The sequence below is a fragment of the Dama dama genome, chromosome 13, assembly GCF_033118175.1.
Source record: "Dama dama isolate Ldn47 chromosome 13, ASM3311817v1, whole genome shotgun sequence".
Lineage (NCBI taxonomy): Eukaryota > Metazoa > Chordata > Mammalia > Artiodactyla > Cervidae > Dama > Dama dama.
This window is the reverse complement of record NC_083693.1, coordinates 7608338-7633371: the sequence shown is the minus strand read 5'-3', so window position 1 is coordinate 7633371 and position 25034 is coordinate 7608338.

Sequence of the window (25034 nt, the reverse complement as noted above, 5' to 3'; positions counted from 1 at the left end):
CCTCATCGCGTCCGGAGGCCACACATCCTTTGAAAACTCGAGAGGTCCGCGCAGATCAATGCTTCCAAAGGAGACGATGCCTGACTCCTCTTGAAAATGGATAGGAGTCCCAGGATCCCTGTGGAACGTGGAAAGGGACCTTGGGTCTCCCGCCTCACGTGGAGACGCATCCCAATTGCCATGCCAAGACTCGAGGAGAATCCCGAGGTGTCCGTCGCACCTAGGGAGGAGTGCTGTCGTCGCTGAACAAACACGTGTCTGGAAGGGCCCTCCCCATCGTAACTCGAGAATATAACCCAGGTTCCGGCCGCAACTCGAGAAAAACCATGAGACTTCCCCGTCGCCAGGAGATGAAGCCCGATTCACCGGCACTGCGTGCAGAGCAATTCCGTGTTCCACATCAAACGTGAAAGGAGCCTTGATTTCCTTGATGGCACTCCAGAGAAAACCCAAGATCACTGTCTCAAGTCTAGAGGGATCCTGAGGTCATTGGAGCAACACGAAAGGGATCCGTGGACCCCAAATCAACTCGAGATGAGAGCTTAGTCCCTGGCTTCGACTCAAGAGGAATACCAACTTTCCACAAGCACCTCAAGAGGAGGCTTCTCTCAGCTACAGGTATGTGAGAGGGACCCTGAGTTTGTGGCCTCAAGTGGAATGGACACCGAGATGCTCGGACTCGAAGTAAGGCCGGATATCCCTGCAGTGAATTGAATGCAGGCTCGTCTTGCATCTCCCAAGACGAAGGGATGTCTGAATCCCCTGTGGAGACCACAGAGAAAGACCTAGTCCTCCGCCTCATCGCGACCGGAGGCCTCACATCCTTTGAAAACTCGAGAGGTCCGAGGAGGTCAATGCTTCCCAAGGAGACGATGCCTGACTCCTCTTGAAAGTGGATAGGAGTCCCAGGATCCCTGTGGCACGTGGAAAGGGACCCTGGGTCTCCCGCCTCACGTGGAGACGCGTCCCAATTGCCAGGCCAAGACTCGAGGAGAATCCCGAGGTGTCCCTCGCACCTAGGCAGGAGTCCTGACGTCGCTGAACAAACACGTGTCTGGAAGGGCCCTCCCCGTCGTAACTCCACAATATAACACAGGTTCCGGCCGCAACTCGAGAAAAACCATGAGACTTCCCCCTCGCCGCGAGATGAGGCCCGATTCCCCTGCACTGCATGCAGAGCAATTCCGTGTTCCACATCAAACGTGACATTAGCCTTGATTACCTTGATGGCACTCCAGAGAAAACCCAAGATCACTGTCTCAAGTCTAGAGGGATCCTGAGAACACTGGAGCAACATGAAAGGGCTCCGTGGACCCCAAATCTACTCGAGATGAGAGCTTAGTCCCTGGCTTCGACTCAAGAGGAATACCAACTTTCCACAAGCACCTCAAGAGGAGGCTTCTCTCAGCTACAGGTATGTGAGAGGGACCCTGAGTTTGTGGCCTCAAGTGGAATGGACATCGAGATGCTCTGACTCGAAGTCAGGCCGGATATCCCTGCAGTGAATTGAATGCAGGCTCGTCTTGCATCTCCCAAGACGACGGGATGTCTGAATCCCCTGTGGAGACCACAGAGAAAGTCCTTGTCCTCCGCATCAACGAGAACGGAGGCCTCACATCCTTTGAAAACTCGAGAGGTCCGAGGAGGTCAATGCTTCCCAAGGAGACGATGCCTGACTCCTCTTGAAAGTGGATAGGAGTCCCAGGATCCCTGTGGCACGTGGAAAGGGACCCTGGGTCTCCCGCCTCACGTGGAGACGCGTCCCAATTGCCATGCCAAGACTCGAGGAGAATCCCGAGGTGTCCCTCGCACCTAGGCAGGAGTCCTGACGTCGCTGAACAAACACGTGTCTGGAAGGGCCCTCCCCGTCGTAACTCGACAATATACCCCAGGTTCGAGCCGCAACTCGAGAAAACCCATGAGACTTCCCGCTCGTCACGAGATGAGGCCCGATTCCCCTGCACTGCATGCAGAGCAATTCCGTGTTCCACATCAAACGTGAAAGGAGCCTTGATTTCCTTGATGGCCCTCCAGAGAAAACCCAAGATCACTGTCTCAAGTCTAGAGGGATCCTGAGGTCACTGGAGCAAAACGAAAGGGCTCTGTGGACCCCAAATCAAATCGAGATGAGAGCTTAGTCCCTGGCTTCATCTCAAGAGGAATACCAACTTTCCACAAGCACCTCAAGAGGAGGCTTCTCTCAGCTACAGATATGTGATAGGGACCCTGAGTTTGTGGCCTCAAGTGGAATGGACACAGAGATGCTCTGACTCGAAGTAAGGCTGGATATCCCTGCAGTGAATTGAATGCAGGCTCGTCTTGCATCTCCCAACACGAAGGGATGTCTGAATACCCTGTGGAGACCACAGAGAAAGACCTAGTCCTCCGCCTCAACGCGACCGGAGGCCTCACATCCTGTGAAAAGTCAAGAGGTCCGCGGAGATCAATGCTTCCAAAGGAGACGATGCCTGACTCCTCTTGAAAATGGATAGGAGTCCCAGGATCCCTGTGGCACGTGGAAAGGGACCCTAGGTCTCCCGCCTCATGTGGAGACGCGTCCCAATTGCCATGCCAAGACTCGAGGAGAATCCCGAGGTGACCCTCGCACCTATGCAGGAGTCCTGACTTCGCTGAACAAACACGTGTCTGGAAGGGCCCTCCCCGTCGTAACTCGAGAATATAAACCAGGTTCCGGCCGCAACTCGAGAAAAACCATGAGACTTCCCATTCGCCGCGAGATGAGGCCCGATTCCCCTGCACTGCGTGCAGAGCAATTCCGTGTTACACATCAAATGTGAAAGGAGCCTTGATTTCCTTGATGGCACTCCAGAAAAACTCAAGATCACTGTCTCAAGTCTAGGGGGATCCTGAGGTCACTGGAGCAACACGAAAGGGCTCCGTGGACGACAAATCAACTCGAGATGAGAACTTAGTCCCTGGCTTCGACTCATGAGGAATACCAACTTTCCACAGGCACCTCAAGAGGAGGCTTCTCTCAGCTACAGGTATGTGAGGGGTACACTGAGTTTGTGGCCTCAAGTGGAATGGACACCGAGATGCTCTGACTCGAAGTAAGGCCGGATATCCCTGCAGTGAATTGAATGCAGGCTCGTCTTGCATCTCCCAAGACGAAGGGATGTCTGCATCCCCTGTGGAGACCACAGAGAAAGACCTAGTTCTCCGCATCATCGCTACCTGAGGCCTCACACCCTTTGAAAACTCGAGAGGTCCGCGGAGATCAATGCTTCCAAAGGAGACGATGCCTGACTCCTATTGAAAATGGATAGGAGTCCCAGGATCCCTGTGGCACGTGGAAAGGGACTCTGGGTCTCCCGCCTCACGTGGAAACGCATCCCAATTGCCACGCCAAGACTCGAGGAGAATACCGAGGTGTCCCTCGCACCTAGGCAGGAGTCCTGACGTCGCTGAACAAACACGTGTCTGGAAGGTCCCTCCCCGTCGTAACTCGAGAATATACCCTAGGTTCCGGCAGCAACTCGAGAAAAACCATGAGACTTCCCCCTCGCCGCGAGATGAGGCCCGATTCCCCTGCGCTGCGTGCCGAGCAATTCCGTGTTCCACATCAAACGTGAAAGGAGCCTTGATTTCCTTGATGGCACTCCAGAGAAAACCCAAGATCACTGTCTCAAGTCTAGAGGGATCCTGAGGTCACTGTACCAACACGAAAGGGCTCCGTGGACCACAAATCAACTCGAGATGAGAGCTTAGTCCCTGGCTTCGATTCAAGAGGAATACCAACTTTCCACAAGCACCACAAGAGGAGGCTTCTCTCAGCTACAGGTATGTGAGAAGGACCTGAGTTTGTGGCCTCAAGTGGAATGGACACCGAGATGCTCTGACTCGAAGTAAGGCCGGATATCCCTGCAGTGATTTGAAAGCAGGCTTGTCTTGCATCTCCCAAGACGAAGGGTTGTCTGAATCCCCTGTGGGGACCACAGAGAAAGGCCTAGTCCTCCGCCTCCTCGCAACAGGAGGCCTCACATCCTTTGAAAACTCGAGAGGTCCGCTGAGATCAATACTTCCGAAGGAGACGATGCCTGACTCCTCTTGACAATGGATAGGAGTCCCAGGATATCGGTAGCACGTGGAAAGGGACCCTGGGTCTCCCGCCTCACGTGGAGATGCGTCCCAATTGCAAGGCAAAGACTCGAGGAGAATGCCGAGGTGTCCCTCACACCTTGGCAGGGGTCCTGACGTCGCTGAACAAACATGTGTCTGGAAGGGCCCACCCCGTCGTAACTCGAGAATATACCCCAGGTTCCGGCCGCAACTCGAGAAAAACCATGAGACTTCCCCCTCGCCGCGAGATGAGGCCCTATTCCCCTGCACTGCATGCAGAGCAATTCCGTGTTCCACATCAAACGTGAAAAGAGCCTTGATTTCCTTGATGGCACTCCAGAGAAAACCCAAGATCACTGTCTCAAGTCTAGAGGGATCCTGAGGTCACTGGAGCAACACGAAGGTTCTCCGTGGACCCCAAATCAACTCGAGATGAGAGCTTAGTCCCTGGCTTCGACTCAAGAGGAATACCAACTTTCCACAAGCACCTCAAGAGGAGGCTTCTCTCAGCTACAGGTATGTGAGAGGGACCCTGAGTTTGGGGCCTCAAGTGGAATGGACACCGAGATGCTCTGACTCGAAGTAAGCCCAGATATCCCTGCAGTGAATGGAATGCAGGCTCGTCTTGCATCTCCCAAGACGAAGGGATGTCTGAATCCGCTGTGGAGACCACAGAGAAAGACCTAGTCCTCCACCTCATCGCCACCGGAGGCCTCATATCCTTTGAAAACTCGAGAGGTCCGCGGAGATCAATGCTTCCAAAGGAGACGATGCCTGACTCCTCTTGAAAATGGATAGGAGTCCCAGGATCCCTGTGGCACGTGGAAAGGGATCCTGGGTCTCCCGCCTCACGTGGATACGCGTCCCAATTGCCATGCCAAGACTCGAGGAGAATCCCGAGGTGTCCCTCGCACCTAGGCAGGAGTCCTGACGTCGCTGAACAAACACGTGTCTGGAAGGGCCTTCCCCGTCGTAACTCGAGAATATACCCCAGGTTCCGGCCGCAACTAGAGAAAAACCATGAGACTTCCCCCTCGCCGCGAGATGAGGCCCGATTCCCATGCACTGCGTTCAGAGCAATTCCGTGTTCCACATCAAACGTGAAAGGAGCCTTGATTTCCTTGATGGCACTCCAGAGAAAACCCAAGATCACTGTCTCAAGTCTAGAGTGATCCTGAGGTCACTGGAGCAACACGAAAGGGCTCCGTGGACCCCAAATCAACTCGAGATGAGAGCTTAGTCCCTGGCTTCGACTCAAGAGGAATACCAACTTTCCACAAGCACCTCAAGCGGAGGCTTCTCTCAGCTACAGGTATGTGAGAGGGACCCTGAGTTTGTGGCCTCAAGTGGAATGGACACCGAGATGCTCTGACTCGAAGTAAGGCCGGATATCCCTGCAGTGAATTGAATGCAGGCTTGTCTTGCATCTCCCAAGACGAAGGGATGTCTGAATCCGCTCTGGAGACCACAAAGAGAGACCTAGTCCTCCGCCTCATCACGACCGGAGGCCTCACATCCTTTGAAAACTCGAGAGGTCCACGGAGATCAATGCTTCCAAAGGAGACGATGCCTGACTCCTCTTGAAAATGGATAGAAGTCCCAGTATCCCTGTGGCACGTGGAAAGGGACCCTGGGTCTCCCGCCTCACGTGGAGACGCGTCCCCATTGCCATGCCAAGACTCGAGGAGAATCCCGAGGTGTCCCTCGCACCTAGGCAGGAGTCCTGACGTCGCTGAACAAACACGTGTCTGGAAGGGCCCTCCCCGTCGTAACTCGAGAATACACCCCAGGTTCCGGCCGCAACTCGAGAAAAACCATGAGACTTCCCCCTCGCCGCGAGATGAGGCCCAATTCCCCTGCACTGCGTGCAGAGCAATTCCGTGTTCCACATCAAACATGATAGGAGCCTTGATTTCCTTGATGGCAGTCCAGAGAAAACCCAAGATCACTGTGTCAAGTCTAGAGGGATCCTGAGGCCACTGGAGCAACACGAAAGGGCTCCGTGGACCCCAAATCAACTCAAGATGAGATCTTAGTCCCTGGCTTCGACTCAAGAGGAATACCAACTTTCCAAAAGCACCTCAAGTGGAGGCTTCTCTCAGCTACAGGTATGTGAGAGGCACCCTGACATTGTGGCCTCAAGTGGAATGGACACTGAGATGATCTGACTCGAAGTAAGGCCGGATATCCCTGCAGTGAATTGAATGCAGGCTCGTCTTGCATCTCTCAAGACGAAGGGATGTCTGAATCCCCGGTGGAGACCACAGAGAAAGAACTAGTCGTCCGCCTCATCGCGACAGGAGGCCTCACATCCTTTGAAAACTCGAGAGGTCCGCGGAGATCAATGCTTCCAAAGGACACGATGCCTGACTCCTCTTGAAAATGGATAGGAGTCCCAGGATATCGGTAGCACGTGGAAAGGGACCCTGGGTCTCCCGCCTCACGTGGAGATGCGTCCCAATTGCAAGGCAAAGACTCGAGAAGAATGCCGAGGTGTCCCTCACACCTAGGCAGGGGTCCTGACATCGCTGAACAAACACGTGTCTGGAAGGGCCCTCCCCGTCGTAACTCGAGAATATACCCCAGGTTCCGGCCGCAACTCGAGAAAAACCATGAGACTTCCCCCTCGCCGCGAAATGAGGCCCGATTCCCCTGCACTGCGTGCAGAGCAATTCCGTGTTCCACATCAAACGTGAAAGGAGACTTGATTTCCTTGATGGCACTCCAGAGAAAACCCAAGATCACTGTCTCAAGTCTAGAGGGATCCTGAGGTCACTGCACAACACGAAGTTTCCCGTGGACCATAAATCAACTCGAGATGAGAGCTTAGTCCCTGGCTTCGACTCAAGAGGAATACCAACTTTCCACAAGCACCTCAAGAGGAGGCTTCTCTCAGCTACAGGTATGTGAGAGGGACCCTGAGTTTGTGGCCTCAAGTGGAATGGACACCGAGATGCTCTGACTCGAAGTAAGCCCGGATATCCCTGCAGTGAATTGAATGCAGGCTCGTCTTCCATCTCCCAAGACGAAGGGTTGTCTGAATCCCCTGTGGAGACCACAGAGAAAGACCTAGTCCTCCGCCTCAACGCGACCGGAGGCCTCACATCCTTTGAAAACTCGAGAGGTCCGCGGAGATCAATGCTTCCAAAGGAGACGATGCCTGACTCCTCTGGAAAATGGATAGGAGTCCCAGGATCCTTATGGCACGTGGAAAGCGACCCTGGGTCTCCCGCCTCACGTGGAGACGCGTCCCAATTGCCATGCCAAGACTCGAGGAGAATCCTGAGGTGTCCCTCGCACCTAGGCAGGAGTCGTGACGTCGCTGAACAAACACGTGTCTGGAAAGGCCCTCCCCGTCGTAACTCGAGAATATACCCCAGGTTCCGGCCGCAACTCGAGAAAAACCAAGAGACTTCCCCCTCGCCGCGAGATGAAGCCCGATTCCCCTGCACTGCGTGCAGAGCAATTCCGTGTTCCACATCAAACGTGAAAGGAGCCTTGATTTCCTTGATGGCACTCCAGAGAAAACCCAAGATCACTGTCTCAAGTCTAGAGGGATCCTGAGCTCACTGGAGCAACACGAAAGGGCTCCGTGGACCCCAAATCAACTCGAGATGATAGCTTAGTCCCTGGCTTCGACTCAAGAGGAATACCAACTTTCCACAAGCACCTCAAGAGGAGGCTTCTCTCAGCTACAGGTATGTGAGAGGGACCCTGAGTTTGTGGCCTCAAGTGGAATGGACACCGAGATGCTCTGACTCGAAGTAAGGCCGGATATCCCTGCAGTGAATTGAATGCAGGCTCGTCTTGCATCTCCCAAGACGAAGGGATGTCTGAATCCCCTGTGGAGACCACAGAGAAAGACCTAGTTCTCCGCCTCATCGCGACCGGAGGCCTCCCATCCTTTGCAAACTCGAAGGTCCGCGGAGATCAATGCTTCCAAAGGAGACGATGCCTGACTCCTCTTGAAAATGGATAGGAGTCCCAGGATCCCTGTGGCACGTGGATAGGGACACTGGGTCTCCCGCCTCACGTGGAGACGCGTCCCAATTGCCATACCAAGTCTCGAGGAAGATCCCAAGTTGTCCCTCGCACCTAGGCAGGAGTCCTGACGTCGCTGAACAAACAAGTGTCTGGAAGGGCCCTCCCCGTCGTAACTCGAAAATATACCCCAGGTTCTGGCCGCAACTCGAGAAAAACCATGAGACTTCTCCCTCGCCGCAGATGAGGCCCGATTTCCCTGCACTGCGTGCAGAGCAATTCCGTGTTCCACATCAAACGTGAAAGGAGCATTGATTTCCTTGATTGCACTCCAGAGAGTATCCAGCATCACTGCCTCAAGTCTAGAGGGATCCTGAGGTCACTGGAGCAACACGAAAGGGCTCCGTGGACCCCAAATCAACTCGAGATGACAGCTTAATCCCTGGCTTCGATTCAAGAGGAAAACCAACTTTCCACAAGCACCTCAAGAGGAGGCTTCTCTCAGCTACAGGTATGTGAGAGGGACGTGAGTTTGTGGCCTCAAGTGGAATGGACACTGAGATGCTCTGACTCGAAGTAAGGCCGGATATCCGTGCAGTGAATTGAATGCAGGCTCGTCTTGCTCCTCCCAATCCGAAGGGATGTCTGAATCCCCTGTGGAGACCACAGAGAAAGACCTAGTTCTCCGCCTCATCGCGACCGGAGGCCTCACATCCGTTCAAAACTGGAGAGGTCCGCGGCGATCAATGCTTCCAAAGGAGACGATGCGTGACTCCTCTTGAAAATGGACAGGAGTTTCAGGATCCCTGTGGAACTTGGAAAGGGACCCTTGGTCTACCGCCTCACGTGGAGACGCGTCCCAATTGCCATGCCAAGACTCGAAGAGAATCCCGAGGATTCCCTCGCTCCTAGGCAGGAGTCCTGACTTCGCTGAACAAACACGTGTCCGGAAGGGCCCTCCCCGTCGTAACTCGAGAAAATACCCCAGGTTCCGGCCGCAACTCGAGAAAAACCATGAGACTTCCCCCTCGCTGCGAGATGAGGCCCGATTCCCTTGCACTGTGTGCAGAGCAATTCCGGGTTCCACATCAAACTTAAAAGGAGCCTTGATTTCCTTGATGGCACTCCAGAGAAAACCCAAGATCACTGTCTCAAGTCTAGAGGGATCCTGAGGTCACTGTACCAAAACGAAAGGGCTCCATGGACCCCAAATCAACTCGAGATGAGAGCTTAGTCCCTGGCTTCGACTTAAGAGGAATACCAACTTTCCACAAGCACCTCAAGAGGAGGCTTCTCTCAGCTACAGGTATGTGAGAGGGACCCTGAGTTTGTGGCCTCAAGTGGAATGGACACCGAGATGCTCTGACTCGAAGTAAGGCCGGATATCCCTGCAGTGAATTGAATTCAGGCTCGTCTTGCATCTCCCAAGACGAAAGGTTGTCTGAATCCCCTGTGGAGAGCACAGAGAAAGACCTAGTCCTACGCCTCAACGCAACCGGAGGCCTCATATTCTTTGAAAAATCGAAAGGTCTGCGTAGATCAATACTTCCAAAGGAGACGATGCCTGACTCCTCTTGAAAATGGAGAGGAGTCCCAGGATCCCTGTGGCACGTGGAAAGGGACCATGGGTCTCCCGCCTCACGTGGAGACGCGTCCCAATTGCCATGCCAAGACTTGAGGAGAATCCCGAGGTGTCCCTCGCACCTAGGCAGGAGTCCTGACGTCGCTGAACAAACACGTGTCTGGAAGGGCCCACCCCGTCGTAACTCGAGAATATACCCCAGGTTCCGGCCGCAACTCGAGAAAAACCATGAGACTTCCCCCTCGCCGCGAGATGAGGCCCGATTCCCCTGCAATGCGTGCAGAGCAATTCCGTGTTCCACATCAAACGTGAAAGGAGCCTTGATTTCCTTGATGGCACTCCAGAGAAAACCCAAGATCACTGTCTCAAGTCTAGAGGGATCCTGAGGTCACTGGAGCAACACAAAAATGCTCCGTGGACACCAAATCAACTCGAGATGAGAGCTTAGTCCCTGGCTTCGACTCAAGAGGAATACCAACTTTCCACAAGCACCTCAAGAGGAGGCTTCTCTCAGCTACAGGTATGTGAGAGGGACCCTGAGTTTGTGGCCTCAAGTGGAATGGACACCGAGATGCTCTGACTCGAAGTAAGGCAGGATATTCCTGCAGTGAATTGAAAGCAGGCTCGTCTTTCATCTCCCAAGACGAAGGCATGTCTGAAACCCCTGTGGAGACCACAGAGAAAGACCTAGTTCTCTGCCTCATCGCGACCGGAGGCCTCACATCCATTGAAAACTTGAGAGGTCCGCGGAGACCAATGCTTCCAAAGGAGACAATGCCTGACTCCTCTTGAAAATGGATAGGAGTCCCAGGATCCCTGTGGCACGTGGAAAGGGACCCTGGGTCTCCCGCATCACGTGGAGATGCGTCCCAATTGCCATGCCAAGACTTGGGGAGAATACCGAGGTGTCCATCGAACCTAGGCAGGAGTTCTGACGTCGCTGAACAGACACGTGTCTGGACGGGCCCTCCCCGTCCTAACTCGAGAATATACCCCAGGTTCCGGCCGCAACTCGAGAAAAACCATGAGACTTCCCCCTCGCCGCGAGAAGAGGCCCGATTCCCCTGCACTGCGTGCAAAGCAAGTCCGTGTTCCACATCAAATGTGAAAGGAGCATTGATTTCCTTGATGGCACTCCAGCGAAAACCCAAGATCACCCTCTCAAGTCCAGAGGGATCCTGAAGTCACTGGAGCAACTCGAAAGCGCTCCGTGGACCCCAAATCAACTCGAGATGAGAGCTTAGTCCCTGGCTTCGACTCAAGAGGAATACCAACTTTCCACAAGCACCTCAAGAGGAGGCTTCTCTCAGCTACAGGTATGTGAGAGGGACCCTGAGTTTGTGGCCTCAAGTGGAATGGACACCGAGAGGCTCTGACTCGAAGTAAGGCCGGATATCCCTGCAGTGAATTGAATGCAGGCTCGTCTTGCATCTCCCAAGATAAAGGGATGTCTGAATACCCTGTGGAGACCACAGAGAAAGACCTAGTTCTCCGCCTCAACGCGAACGGAGGCCTCACATCCTTTGAAATTTCTAGAGGTCCACAGAGATCAATGCTTCCAAGGGAGACGATTCCTGACTCCTCTTGAAAATGGATAGGAGTCCCAGGATTCCTGTGGCACGTGGAAAGGGACCCTGGGTCTCCCGCCTCACGTGGAGACGCGTCCCAATTGCCATGCCAAGACTCGAGGAGAATCCCGAGGTGTCCCTCGCACCTAGGCAGGAGTCCTGACGTCTCTGAACAAACAAATGTCTGGAAGCGCCCTCCCCGTCGTAACTCGAGAATATACCCCACGTTCCGGCCGCAACTCGAGAAAAACCATGAGACTTCCCCCTCGCCGCGAGATGAGGCCCGATTCCCCTGCACTGCGTGCAGAGCAATTTCGTGTTCCACATCAAACTTGAAAGGAGCCTTCATTTCCTTGATGGCACTCCAGAGAAAACCGAAGATCACTGTCTCAAGTCCAGAGGGAACCTGAGGTCACTGTAGCAACACGAAATGGCTCCGTGGACCCCAAATCAACTCGAGATGAGAGCTTAGTCCCTGGCTTCGAGTCAAGAGGAATAACAACTTTCCACAAGCCCGTCAAGAGGAGGCTTCTCTCAGCTTCAGGTATATTTGAGGGACCCCGAGTTTGTGGCCTCAAGTGGAATGGACACCGAGATGCTCTGACTCGAAGTAAGGCCGGATATCCCTGCAGTGAATTGAATGCAGGCTCGTCTTGCATCTCCAAAGACGAAGGGATGTCTGAATCACCTGTGGAGACCACAGAGAAAGACCTAGTCCTCCGCCTCATCGCGACCGGAGGCCTCACATCCTTTGAAAACTCGAGAGGTCTGCAGAGATCAATGCTTCCAAAGGAGACGATGCCTGACTCCTCTTGAAAATGGATAGGAGTAACAGGATCCCTGTGGCACGTGGAAAGGGACCCTGGGTCTCCCGCCTCACGTGGAGACGCATCCCAATTGCCATGCCAAGACTCGAGGAGAATCCCGAGTTGTCCCTCACACCTAGGCAGGAGTCCTGACGTCGCTGAACAAACACGTGTCTGGAAGGGCCCTCCCCATCGTAACTCGAGAATATACCCCAGGTTCCGGCCGCAACTCGAGAAAAACCATGAGACTTCCCCCTCGCCGCGTGATGAGGCCCGATTTCCCTGCAATGCGTGCAGAGCAATTCCGTGTTCCACATCAAACGTGGAAGGAGCCTTGATTTCCTTGATGGCACTCCAGAGAAAACCCAAGATCACTGTCTCAAGTCTTGAGGGATCCTGAGCTCTCTGGAGCAACACGAAAGGGCTCCGTGGACCCCAAATCAACTCGAGATGAGAGCTTAGTCCCTGGCTTCGAGTCAAGACGAATACCAACTTTCCACAAGCACCTCAAGAGGAGGCTTCTCTCAGCTACAGGTATGTGAGAGGGACCCTGAGTTTGTGGCCTCAAGTGGAATGGACACCGAGAGGCTCTGACTCGAAGTAAGGCCGGATATCCCTGCAGTGAATTGAATGCAGGCTCCTCTTGCATCTCGCCAGACGAAGGGTTGTCTGAATCCCCTGTGGAGACCACAGAGAAAGACCTAGTCCTCCGCCTCAACGCGAACGGAGGCCTAACATCCTTTGAAAACTCGAGAGGTCCGCGGAGATCCATGCTTCCAAAGGAGACGATGCCTGTCTCCTCTTGAAAATGGATAGAAGTCCCAGGATCCCTGTGGCACGTGGAAAGGGACCCTGGGTCTCTCGCCTCACGTGGAGACGCGTCCCAATTGCCATGCCAAGATTCGAGGAGAATCTCGAGGTGTCCCTCGCACCTAGGCAGGAGTTCTGACGTCGCTGAACAAACACGTGTCTGGAAGGGCCCTCCCCGTCGTAACTCGAGAATATACCCCAGGTTCCGGCCGCAACTCGAGAAAAACCAAGAGACTTCCCCCTCGCCGCGAGATGAGGCCCGATTTCCCTGCACTGCGTGCAGAGCAATTCCGTGTTCCACATCAAAAGTGGAAGGAGCCTTGATTTCCTTGATGGCACTCCAGAGAAAACCCAAGATCACTGTCTCAAGTCTTGAGGGATCCTGAGCTCTCTGGAGCAACACGAAAGGGCTCCGTGGACCCCAAATCAACTCGAGATGAAAGCTCAGTCCCTGGCTTCCACTCAAGAGGAATACCAACTTTCCACAAGCACCTCAAGAGGAGGCTTCTCTCAGCTACAGGTATGTGAGAGGGACCCTGAGTTTGTGGCCTCAAGTGGAATGGACACCGAGATGCTCTGACTCGAAGTAAGGCCGGATATCCCTGCAGTGAATTGAATGCAGGCTCGTCTTCCATCTCCCAAGACGAAGGGTTGTCTGAATCCCCTGTGGAGACCACAGACAAAGACCTATTCCTCCGCCTCAACGCGACCGGAGGCCTCACATCCTTTGAAAACTCGAGAGGTCCGCGGAGATCAATGCTTCCAAAGGAGACGATGCCTGACTCCTCTGGAAAATGAATAGGAGTCCCAGGATCCTTATGGCACGTGGAAAGCGACCCTGGGTCTCCCGCCTCACGTGGAGACGCGTCCCAATTGCCATGCCAAGACTCGAGGAGAATCCTGAGGTGTCCCTCGCACCTAGGCAGGAGTCGTGACGTCGCTGAACAAACACGTGTCTGGAAAGGCCCTCCCCGTCGTAACTCGAGAATATACCCCAGGTTCCGGCCGCAACTCGAGAAAAACCAAGAGACTTCCCCCTCGCCGCGAGATGAGGCCCGATTCCCCTGCACTGCGTGCAGAGCAATTCCGTGTTCCACATCAAACGTGAAAGGAGCCTTGATTTCCTTGATTGCACTCCAGAGAAAACCCAAGATCACTGTCTCAAGACTAGAGGAATCCTGAGCTCACTGGAGCAACACGAAAGGGCTCCGTGGACCCAAATCAACTCGAGATGATAGCTTAGTCCCTGGCTTCGACTCAAGAGGAATACCAACTTTCCACAAGCACCTCAAGAGGAGGCTTCTCTCAGCTACAGGTATGTGAGAGGGACCCTGAGTTTGTGGCCTCAAGTGGAATGGACACCGAGATGCTCTGACTCGAAGTAAGGCCGGATATCCCTGCAGTGAATTGAATGCAGGCTCGTCTTGCATCTCCCAAGACGAAGGGATGTCTGAATCCCCTGTGGAGACCACAGAGAAAGACCTAGTTCTCCGCCTCATCGCGACCGGAGGCCTCCCATCCTTTGCAAACTCGAAGGTCCGCGGAGATCAATGCTTCCAAAGGAGACGATGCCTGACTCCTCTTGAAAATGGATAGGAGTCCCAGGATCCCTGTGGCACGTGGAAAGGGACACTGGGTCTCCCGCCTCACGTGGAGACGCGTCCCAATTGCCATACCAAGTCTCGAGGAGGATCCCAAGTTGTCCCTCGCACCTAGGCAGGAGTCCTGACGTCGCTGAACAAACAAGTGTCTGGAAGGGCCCTCCCCGTCATAAGTCGAGAATATACCCCAGGTTCTGGCCGCAACTCGAGAAAAACCATGAGACTTCTCCCTCGCCGCAGATGAGGCCCGATTTCCCTGCACTGCGTGCAGAGCAATTCCGTGTTCCACATCAAACGTGAAAGGAGCATTGATTTCCTTGATTGCACTCCAGAGAGTATCCAGCATCACTGCCTCAAGTCTAGAGGGATCCTGAGGTCACTGGAGCAACACGAAAGGGCTCCGTGGACCCCAAATCAACTCGAGATGACAGCTTAATCCCTGGCTTCGACTCAAGAGGAAAACCAACTTTCCACAAGCACCTCAAGAGGAGGCTTCTCTCAGCTACAGGTATGTGAGAGGGACGTGAGTTTGTGGCCTCAAGTGGAATGGACACTGAGATGCTCTGACTCGAAGTAAGGCCGGATATCCGTGCAGTGAATTGAATGTAGGCTCGTCTTGCTCCTCCCAATCCGAAGGGATGTCTGAATCCCCTGTGGAGACCACAGAGAAAGACCTAGTTCTCCGCCTCATCGCGACCGGAGGCCTCACATCCGTTCAAAACTGGAGAGGTCCGCGGCGATCAATGCTTCCAAAGGAGACGATGCGTGACTCCTCTTGAAAATGGACAGGAGTTTCAGGATCCCTGTGGAACTTGGAAAGGGACCCTTGGTCTACCGCCTCACGTGGAGACGCGTCCCAATTGCCATGCCAAGACTCGAAGAGAATCCCGAGGATTCCCTCGCTCCTAGGCAGGAGTCCTGACTTCGCTGAACAAACACGTGTCCGGAAGGGCCCTCCCCGTCGTAACTCGAGAAAATACCCCAGGTTCCGGCCGCAACTCGAGAAAAACCATGAGACTTCCCCCTCGCTGCGAGATGAGGCCCGATTCCCCTGCACTGTGTGCAGAGCAATTCCGGGTTTCACATCAAACTTAAAAGGAGCCTTGATTTCCTTGATGGCACTCCAGAGAAAACCCAAGATCACTGTCTCAAGTCTAGAGGGATCCTGAGGTCACTGTACCAAAACGAAAGGGCTCCATGGACCCCAAATCAACTCGAGATGAGAGCTTAGTCCCTGGCTTCGACTTAAGAGGAATACCAACTTTCCACAAGCACCTCAAGAGGAGGCTTCTCTCAGCTACAGGTATGTGAGAGGGACCCTGAGTTTGTGGCCTCAAGTGGAATGGACACCGAGATGCTCTGACTCGAAGTAAGGCCGGATATCCCTGCAGGGAATTGAATTCAGGCTCGTCTTGCATCTCCCAAGACGAACGGTTGTCTGAATCCCCTGTGGAGAGCACAGAGAAAGACCTAGTCCTACGCCTCAACGCAACCGGAGGCCTCATATTCTTTGAAAAATCGAAAGGTCTGCGTAGGTCAATACTTCCAAAGGAGATGATGCCTGACTCCTCTTGAAAATGGAGAGGAGTCCCAGGATCCCTGTGGCACGTGGAAAGGGACCATGGGTCTCCCGCCTCACGTGGAGACGCGTCCCAATTGCCATGCCAAGACTCGAGGAGAATCCCGAGGTGTCCCTCGCACCTAGGCAGGAGTCCTGACGTCGCTGAACAAACACGTGTCTGGAAGGGCCCACCGCGTCGTAACTCGAGAATATACCCCAGGTTCCGGCCGCAACTCGAGAAAAACCATGAGACTTCCCCCTCGCCGCGAGATGAGGCCCGATTCCCCTGCAATGCGTGCAGAGCAATTCCGTGTTCCACATCAAACGTGAAAGGAGCCTTGATTTCCTTGATGGCACTCCAGAGAAAACCCAAGATAACTGTCTCAAGTCTAGAGGGATCCTGAGGTCACTGGACCAACAGGAAAGGGCTCCGTGGACCCCAAATCAATTCGAGATGAGAGATTAGTCCCTGGCTTCAACTCAAGAGGAATACGAACTTTCCACAAGCCCCTCAAGAGGAGGGTTCTCTCAGCTACAGGTATGTGAGAGGGACCCTGAGTTTGTGGCCTCAAGTGGAATGGACACCGAGATGCTCTGACTCGAAGTAAAGCCGGATATCCCTGCAGTGAATTGAACGCAGGCTCGTCTTGCATCTCCCAAGACGAAGGGATGTCTGAATCCCCTGTGGAGACCACAGAGAAAGACCTAATTTTCCGCCTCATCGCGACCGGTGGCCTCACATCCTTTGAAAATTCGAGAGGTCCGCGGAGATCAATGCTTCCAAAGGAGACGATGCCTGACTCCTCTTGAAAATGGATAGGAGTCCCAGGATCCCTGTGGCACGTGGAAAGGGACCCTGGTTCTCCCGCCTCACGTAGAGACGCGTCCAAATTGCCATGCCAAGACTCGAGGAGAATCCCGAGGTGTCCCTCGGACCTAGGCAGGAGTCCTCACGTCGCTGAACAAACCCGTGTCTGGAAGGGCACTCCCGTCGTAACTCGAGAATATAACCCAGGTTCCGGCCGCAACTCGAGAAAAACCTAGAGACTTCCCCCTCGCCGAGAGATGAACCCCGATTTCCCTGCACTGCGTGCAGAGCAATTCCGTGTTACACATCAAACGTGAAAGGAGCCTTGATTTCATTGATTGCACTCCAGAGAAAACCCACGATCACTGTCTCAAGTCTAGAGGGATCCTGAGGTCACTGGAGCAACACGAAAGGGCTCCGTGGACCCCAAATCAACTCGAGATGAGAGCTTAGTGTCTGGCTTCGATTCAAGAGGATTACCAAGTTTCCACAAGCACCTCAAGAGGAGGCTTCTCTCAGCTACAGGTATGTGAGAGGGACCCTGAGTTTATGGCCTCAAGTGGACTGGACCCCGAGATGCTCTGACTGGAAGTAAGGACGGATATCCCTGCAGTGAATTGAATGCAGGCTCGTCTTGCATCTCACAAGACTAAGGGATGTCTGAATCCCCTGTGCAGAACACAGAGAAAGACCTAGTTCTCCGCCTCATCGCACCGGAGGCCTCACATCCTTTGAAAATTCGAGAGGTCCGCGGAGATCAATGCTTCCGAAGGAGACGATGCCTGACTCCTCTTGAAAATGGATAGGAGTCCCAGGATCCCTGTGGCACGTGGAAAGGGACCCTGGGTCTCCCGCCTCACGTGGAGACGCGTCCCAATTGCCATGCCAAGACTCGAGGAGAATCCCGAGGTGTCCCTCTCACCTAGGCCCGAGTCCTGGCGTCGCTGAACAAACACGTGTCTGGAAGGGCCCTCCCGTCGTAACTCGAGAATATACCCCAGGGTCCGTCCGCTACTCGAGAAAAACCATGAGACTTCCCCCTCGACCCGAGATGAGGCCCGATTCCGTGCACTGCGTGCAGAGCAATTCCGTGTTCCACATCAAACGTGAACGGAGCCTTGATTTCCTTGATGGCACTCCAGAGAAAACCCAAGATCACTGTCTCAAGTCTAGAGGGATCCTGAGGTCACTGGAGCAACACAAAAATGCTCCGTGGACACCAAATCAACTCGAGATGAGAGCTTAGTCCCTGGCTTCAACTCAAGAGGAATACCAACTTTCCACAAGCACCTCAAGAGGAGGCTTCTCTCAGCTACAGGTATGTGAGAGGGACCCTGAGTTTGTGGCCTCAAGTGGAATGGACACCGAGATGCTCTGACTCGAAATAAGGCAGGATATTCCTGCAGTGAATTGAAAGCAGGCTCGTCTTTCATCTCCCAAGACGAAGGCATGTCTGAAACCCCTGTGGAGACCACAGAGAAAGACCTAGTTCTCCGCCTCATCGCGACCGGAGGCCTCACATCCATTGAAAACTTGAGAGGTCCGCGGAGACCAATGCTTCCAAAGGAGACAATGCCTGACTCCTCTTGAAAATGGATAGGAGTCCCAGGATCCCTGTGGCACGTGGAAAGGGACCCTGGGTATCCCGCCTCACGTGGAGACGCGTCCCAATTGCCATGCCAAGACTCGAGGAGAATCCCGAGGTGTCCCTCGCACCTAGGCAGGAGTCCTGACGTCACTGAACAAACACGTGTCTGGAAGGGCCCTCCCCGTCGTAACTCGAGAATATACCCCAGGTTCCGGCCGCAACTCGAGAAAAACCATGAGACTTCCCCTCGCCGCGACATGAGGCCCGATTCCCCTGCAATGCGTGCAGAGTAATTCCGTGTTCCACATCAAACGTGAAAGGAGCCTTGATTTCCTTGATGGCACTCCAGAGAAAACCCAAGATCACTGTCTCAAGTCTAGAGGGATCCTGAGGTCACAGGAGCAACACGAAAGGGCTCCGTGGACCCCAAATCAACTCGAGATGAGAGCTCAGTCCCTGGCTTCGACTCAAGAGGAATACCAACTTTCCAAGAGCACGTCAAGAGGAGGCTTCTCTCAGCTACAGGTATGTGAGAGGGACCCTGAGATTGTGGCCTCAAGTGGAATGGACACTGATATGCTCTGACTCGAAGTAAGGCCGGATATCCCTGCAGTGAATTGAATGCAGGCTTGTCTTGCATCTCCCAAGACGAAGGGATGCCTGAATCCCCGGTGGAGACCAGAGAGAAAGACCTATTCCTCCGCCTCGTCGCGACCGGAGGCCTCACATCCTTTGAGAACTCGAGAGGTCTGCGGAGATCAATGCTTCCAAAGGAGACGATGCCTGACTCCTCTTGAAAATGGATAGGAGTCCCAGGATCCCTGTGACACGTGGAAAGGGACCCTGGGGCTCCCGCCTAACGTGGAGACGCGTCCCAATTGCCATGCCAAAACTCGAGGAGAATCCCGAGGTTTCCCTCCCACCTAGGCAGGAGTCCTGACTTTGCTGAACAAACACGTGTCTGGAAGGGCCCTCCCCGTCGTAACTCGAAAATATACCCCAGGTTCCGGCCGCAACTCGAGAAAAACCATGAGATTTCCCCCTCGCCGCGAGTTGAGGCCCGATTACCCTGCAATGCATGCAGAGCAATTCCGTGTTCCACATCAAACGTGAAAGGAGCCTTGATTTCCTTGATGGCACTCCAGAGAAACCCCAAGATCACTGTCTCTAGTCTAGAGGGATCCTGAGGTCACTGGAGCAACACGAAAGTGCTCCGTGGACCCGAAATCAACTCGAGATGAGAGCTTAGTCCCTGGCTTAGACTCAAGAGGAATAGGAACTTTCCACAAGCACCTCAAGAGGAGGCTTCTCTCAGCTACAGGTATGTGAGACGGACCCTGAGTTTGTGGCCTCAAGTGCAATGGACTCCGAAATGCTCTGACTCGATATAAGGCCGGATATCCCTGCAGTGAATTGAATGCAGGCTCGTCTTGCATCTCCCAAGATGAAGGGATGTGTGAATACCCTGTGGAGACCACAGAGAAAGACCTAGTCCTCCGCCTCATCGCGACCGGAGGCCTCACATCCTTTGAAAACTCGAGAGGTCTGCAGAGATCAATGCTTCCAAAGGAGACGATGCCTGACTCCTCTTGAAAATGGATAGGAGTCCCAGGATCCCTGTGGCACGTGGAACGGGAACCTGGGTCTCCCGCCTCACGTGGAGACGCGTCCCAATTGCCATGCCAAGACTCGAGGAGAATCCCGAGGTGTCCCTCGCACCTAGGCAGGAGTCCTGACGTCGCTGAACAAACACGTGTCTGGAAGGGCCCTCCCCGTCGTAACTCGAGAATATACCCCAGGTTCCGGCCGCAACTCGAGAAAAACCATGAGACTTACCCATCGCCGCGAGATGTGGCCCGATTCCCCTGCACTGCGTGCAGAGCAATTCCGTTCCGCATCAAAAATGAAAGGAGCCTTGATTTCCTTGATGGAACTCCAGAGAAAACCCAAGATCACTTTCTCAAGTCTAGGGGGATCCTGAGGTCACTGGAGCAACACGAAATGGCTCCGTGGACCCCAAATCAACTCGAGATGAGAGCGTAGCCCTTGGCTTCGACTCAAGAGGAATACCAACTTTCCACAAGCACCTCAAGAGGAGGCTTCTCTCAGCTACAGGTATGTGAGAGGGACCCTGAGTTTCTGGCCTCAAGTGGAATGGACACCGAGATGCTCTGACTCGAAGTAAGGCCGGATATCCCTGCAGTGAATTGAATGCAGGCTCGTCTTGCATCTCCCAAGACGAAGGGATGTCTGAATCCCCTGTGGAGACCACAGAGAAAGACCTAGTCCGCCGCCTCAACGCGACCGGAGGCCTCACATCCTTTGAAAACATGAGAGGTCCGCGAGATCAATGCTTCCAAAGGAGACGATGCCCGACTCCTCTTGAAAATAGATAGGAGTCCCAGGATCCCTGTGGCACGTTGAAAGGGACACTGGGTCTCCCGCCTCACGTGGAGACGCGTCCCAATTGCCATGCCAAGACTCGAGGAGAATCCTGAGGTGTCCCTCGCACCTAGGCAGGAGTCCTGATGTCGCTGAACAAACACGTGTCTGGAAGGGCCCTCCCCGTCGTAACTCGAGAATATACCCCAGGTTCCGGCCAGAACTCGAGAAAAACCATGAGACTTCCCCCTCGCCGCGAGATGAGGTCCGATTCCCCTGCACTGCGTGCAGAGCAATTCCGTGTTCCACATTAAACGTGAAAGGAGCCTTGATTTCCTTGATGGCACTCCAGAGAAAACCCAAGATCACTGTCTCAAGTCTAGAGGGATCCTGAGGTCACTGGAGCAACACGAAAGGGCTCCGTGGACCCCAAATCAACCCGTGGTGAGAACTTATTCCCTGGCTTCGACTCAAGAGGAATACCAACTTTCCACAAGCACCTCAATTGGAGCTTTCTCTCAGCTACAGGTATGTGAGAGGGACCCTGAGTTTGTGGCTTCAAGTGGAATGGACACCGAGATGCTCTGACTCGAAGTAAGGCCGGATATCCCTGTAGTGTATTGAATGCAGGCTCGTCTTGCATCTCCCAAGAGGAAGGGATGTCTGAATCCAATGTGGAGACGACAGAGAAAGACCTAATTCTCCGCCTCATAACGACCAGAGGCCTCACATCCTTTGAAAACTCGAGAGGTCCGCGGAGATCAATGCTTCCAAAGGAGACGATGCCTGACTCCTCTTGAAAATGGATAGGAGTCCCAGGATCCCTGTGGCACGTGGAAAGGGACCCTGGGTCTCCCGCCTCACGTGGAGACACGTCCCAATTGCAATGCCAAGATTCGAGGAGAATCCCGAGTTGTCCCTCACACCTAGGCAGGAGTCCTGAGGTCGCTGAACAAACACGTGTCTCGAAGGGCCCTCCCCGTTGTAACTCGAGAATATACCCCAGGTTCCGGCCGCAACTCGAGAAAAACCATGAGACTTCCCCCTCGCCGCGAGATGAGGCCCGATTCACCTGCACTGCGTGCAGAGCAATTCCGTGTTCCACATCAAACGTGAAAGGAGCCTTGATTTCCTTAATGGCACTCCAGAGAAAACCCAAGATCACTGTCTCAAATCTAGAGGTATCCTGAGGTCACAGGAGCAACACGAAAGGGCTCCGTGGACCCCAAATCAACTCGAGATGAGAGCTTAGTCCCTGACTTCAACTCAAGAGGAATACCAACTTTTCACAAGCACCTCAAGAGGAGGCTTCTCTCAGCTACAGGTATGTGAGAGGAACCCTGAGTTTGTGGCCTCAAGTGGAATGGACACCGAGATGCTCTGACTCGAAGTAAGGCCGGATATCCCTGCAGTGAATTGAATGCAGGCTTGTCTTGCATCTCCCAAGACGAAGGGATGTCTGAATCCCCTGTGGAGACCACAGAGAAAGACCTAGTCCTCCGCCTCAACGCGACTGGAAGCCTCACATCCTTTGAAAACTCGAGAAGTGCACGGAGATCAATGCTTCCAAAGGAGACGATGCCTGACTCCTCTTGAAAATGGATAGGAGTCCCAGGATCCCTGTGGCACGTGGAAAGGGACCCTGGGTATCCCGCCTCACGTGGAGACGCGTCCCAATTGCCATGCCAAGACTCGAGGAGAATCCCGAGGTGTCCCTCGCACCTAGGCAGGAGTCCTGACGTCGCTGAAAAAACACGTGTCTGGAAGGGCCCTCCCCGTCGTAACTCGAGAATATACCCCAGGTTCCGGCCGCAACTCGAGAAAAACCATGAGACTTCCCCTCGCCGCGACATGAGACCCGATTCCCCTGCAATGCGTGCAGAGTAATTCCGTGTTCCACATCAAACGTGAAAGGAGCCTTGATTTCCTTGATGGCACTCCAGAGAAAACCCAAGATCACTGTGTCAAGTCTAGAGGGATCCTGAGGTCACAGGAGCAACACGAAAGGGCTCCGTGGACCCCAAATCAACTCGAGATGAGAGCTCAGTCCCTGGCTTCGACTCAAGAGGAATACCAACTTTCCAAGAGCACGTCAAGAGGAGGCTTCTCTCAGCTACAGGTATGTGAGAGGGACCCTTAGATTGTGGCCTCAAGTGGAATGGACACTGATATGCTCTGACTCGAAGTAAGGCCGGATATCCCTGCAGTGAATTGAATGCAGGCTTGTCTTGCATCTCCCAAGACGAAGGGATGCCTGAATCCCCGGTGGAGACCACAGAGAAAGACCTAGTCCTCCGCCTCGTCGCGACCGGAGGCCTCACATCCTTTGAGAACTCGAGAGGTCCGCGGAGATCAATGCTTCCAAAGGAGACGATGCCTGACTCCTCTTGAAAATGGATAGGAGTCCCAGGATCCCTGTGACACGTGGAAAGGGAACCTGGGGCTCCCGCCTAACGTGGAGACGCGTCCCAATTGCCATGCCAAAACTCGAAGAGAATCCCGAGGTTTCCCTCCCACCTAGGCAGGAGTCCTGACTTTGCTGAACAAACACGTGTCTGGAAGGGCCCTCCCCGTCGTAACTCGAAAATATACCCCAGGTGCCGGCCGCAACTCGAGAAAAACCATGAGATTTCCCCCTCGCCGCGAGTTGAGGCCCGATTACCCTGCAATGCATGCAGAGCAATTCCGTGTTCCACATCAAACGTGAAAGGAGCCTTGATTTCCTTGATGGCACTCCAGAGAAACCCCAAGATCACTGTCTCTAGTCTAGAGGGATCCTGAGGTCACTGGAGCAACACGAAAATGCTCCGTGGACCCCAAATCAACTCGAGATGAGAGCTTAGTCCCTGGCTTAGACTCAAGAGGAATAGCAACTTTCCACAAGCACCTCAAGAGGAGGCTTCTCTCAGCTACAGGTATGTGAGACGGACCTTGAGTTTGTGGCCTCAAGTGCAATGGACTCCGAAATGCTCTGACTCGATGTAAGGCCGGATATCCCTGCAGTGAATTGAATGCAGGCTCGTCTTGCATCTCCCAAGATGAAGGGATGTGTGAATCCCCTGTGGAGACCACAGAGAAAGACCTAGTCCTCCGCCTCATCGCGACCGGAGGCCTCACATCCTTTGAAAACTCGAGAGGTCTGCAGAGATCAATGCTTCCAAAGGAGACGATGCCTGACTCCTCTTGAAAATGGATAGGAGTCCCAGGATCCCTGTGGCACGTGGAACGGGAACCTGGGTCTCCCGCCTCACGTGGAGACGCGTCCCAATTGCCATGCCAAGACTCGAGGAGAATCCCGAGGTGTCCCTCGCACCTAGGCAGGAGTACTGACGTCGCTGAACAAACACGTGTCTGGAAGGGCCCTCCCCGTCGTAACTCGAGAATATACCCCAGGTTCCGGCCGCAACTCGAGAAAAACCATGAGACTTACCCATCGCCGCGAGATGTGGCCCGATTCCCCTGCCCTGCGTGCAGAGCAATTCCGTATTCCACATCAAAAATGAAAGGAGCCTTGATTTCCTTGATGGCACTCCAGAGAAAACCCAAGATCACTGTCTCAAGTCTAGAGGGATCCTGAGGTCACTGAAGCAACACGAAATGGCTCCGTGGACCCCAAATCAACTCGAGATGAGAGCTTAGCCCTTGGCTTCGACTCAAGAGGAATACCAACTTTCCACAAGCACCTCAAGAGGAGGCTTCTCTCAGCTACATGTATGTGAGAGGGACCCTGAGTTTCTGGCCTCAAGTGGAATGGACACCGAGATGCTCTGACTCGAAGTAAGGCCGGATATCCCTGCAGTGAATTGAATGCAGGCTCGTCTTGCATCTCCCAAGACGAAGGGATGTCTGAATCCCCTGTGGAGACCACAGAGAAAGACCTAGTCCTCCGCCTCAACGCGACAGGAGGCCTCACATCCTTTGAAAACATGAGAGGTCCGCGAGATCAATGCTTCCAAAGGAGACGATGCCCGACTCCTCTTGAAAATAGATAGGAGTCCCAGGATCCCTGTGGCACGTTGAAAGGGACACTGGGTCTCCCGCCTCACGTGGAGACGCGTCCGAATTGCCATGCCAACACTCGAGGAGAATCCCGAGGTGTCCCTCGCACCTAGGCAGGAGTCCTGATGTCGCTGAACAAACACGTGTCTGGAAGGGCCCTCCTCGTCGTAACTCGAGAATATACCCCAGGTTCCGGCCAGAACTCGAGAAAAACCATGAGACTTCCCCCTCGCCGCGAGATGAGGTCCGATTCCCCTGCACTGCGTGC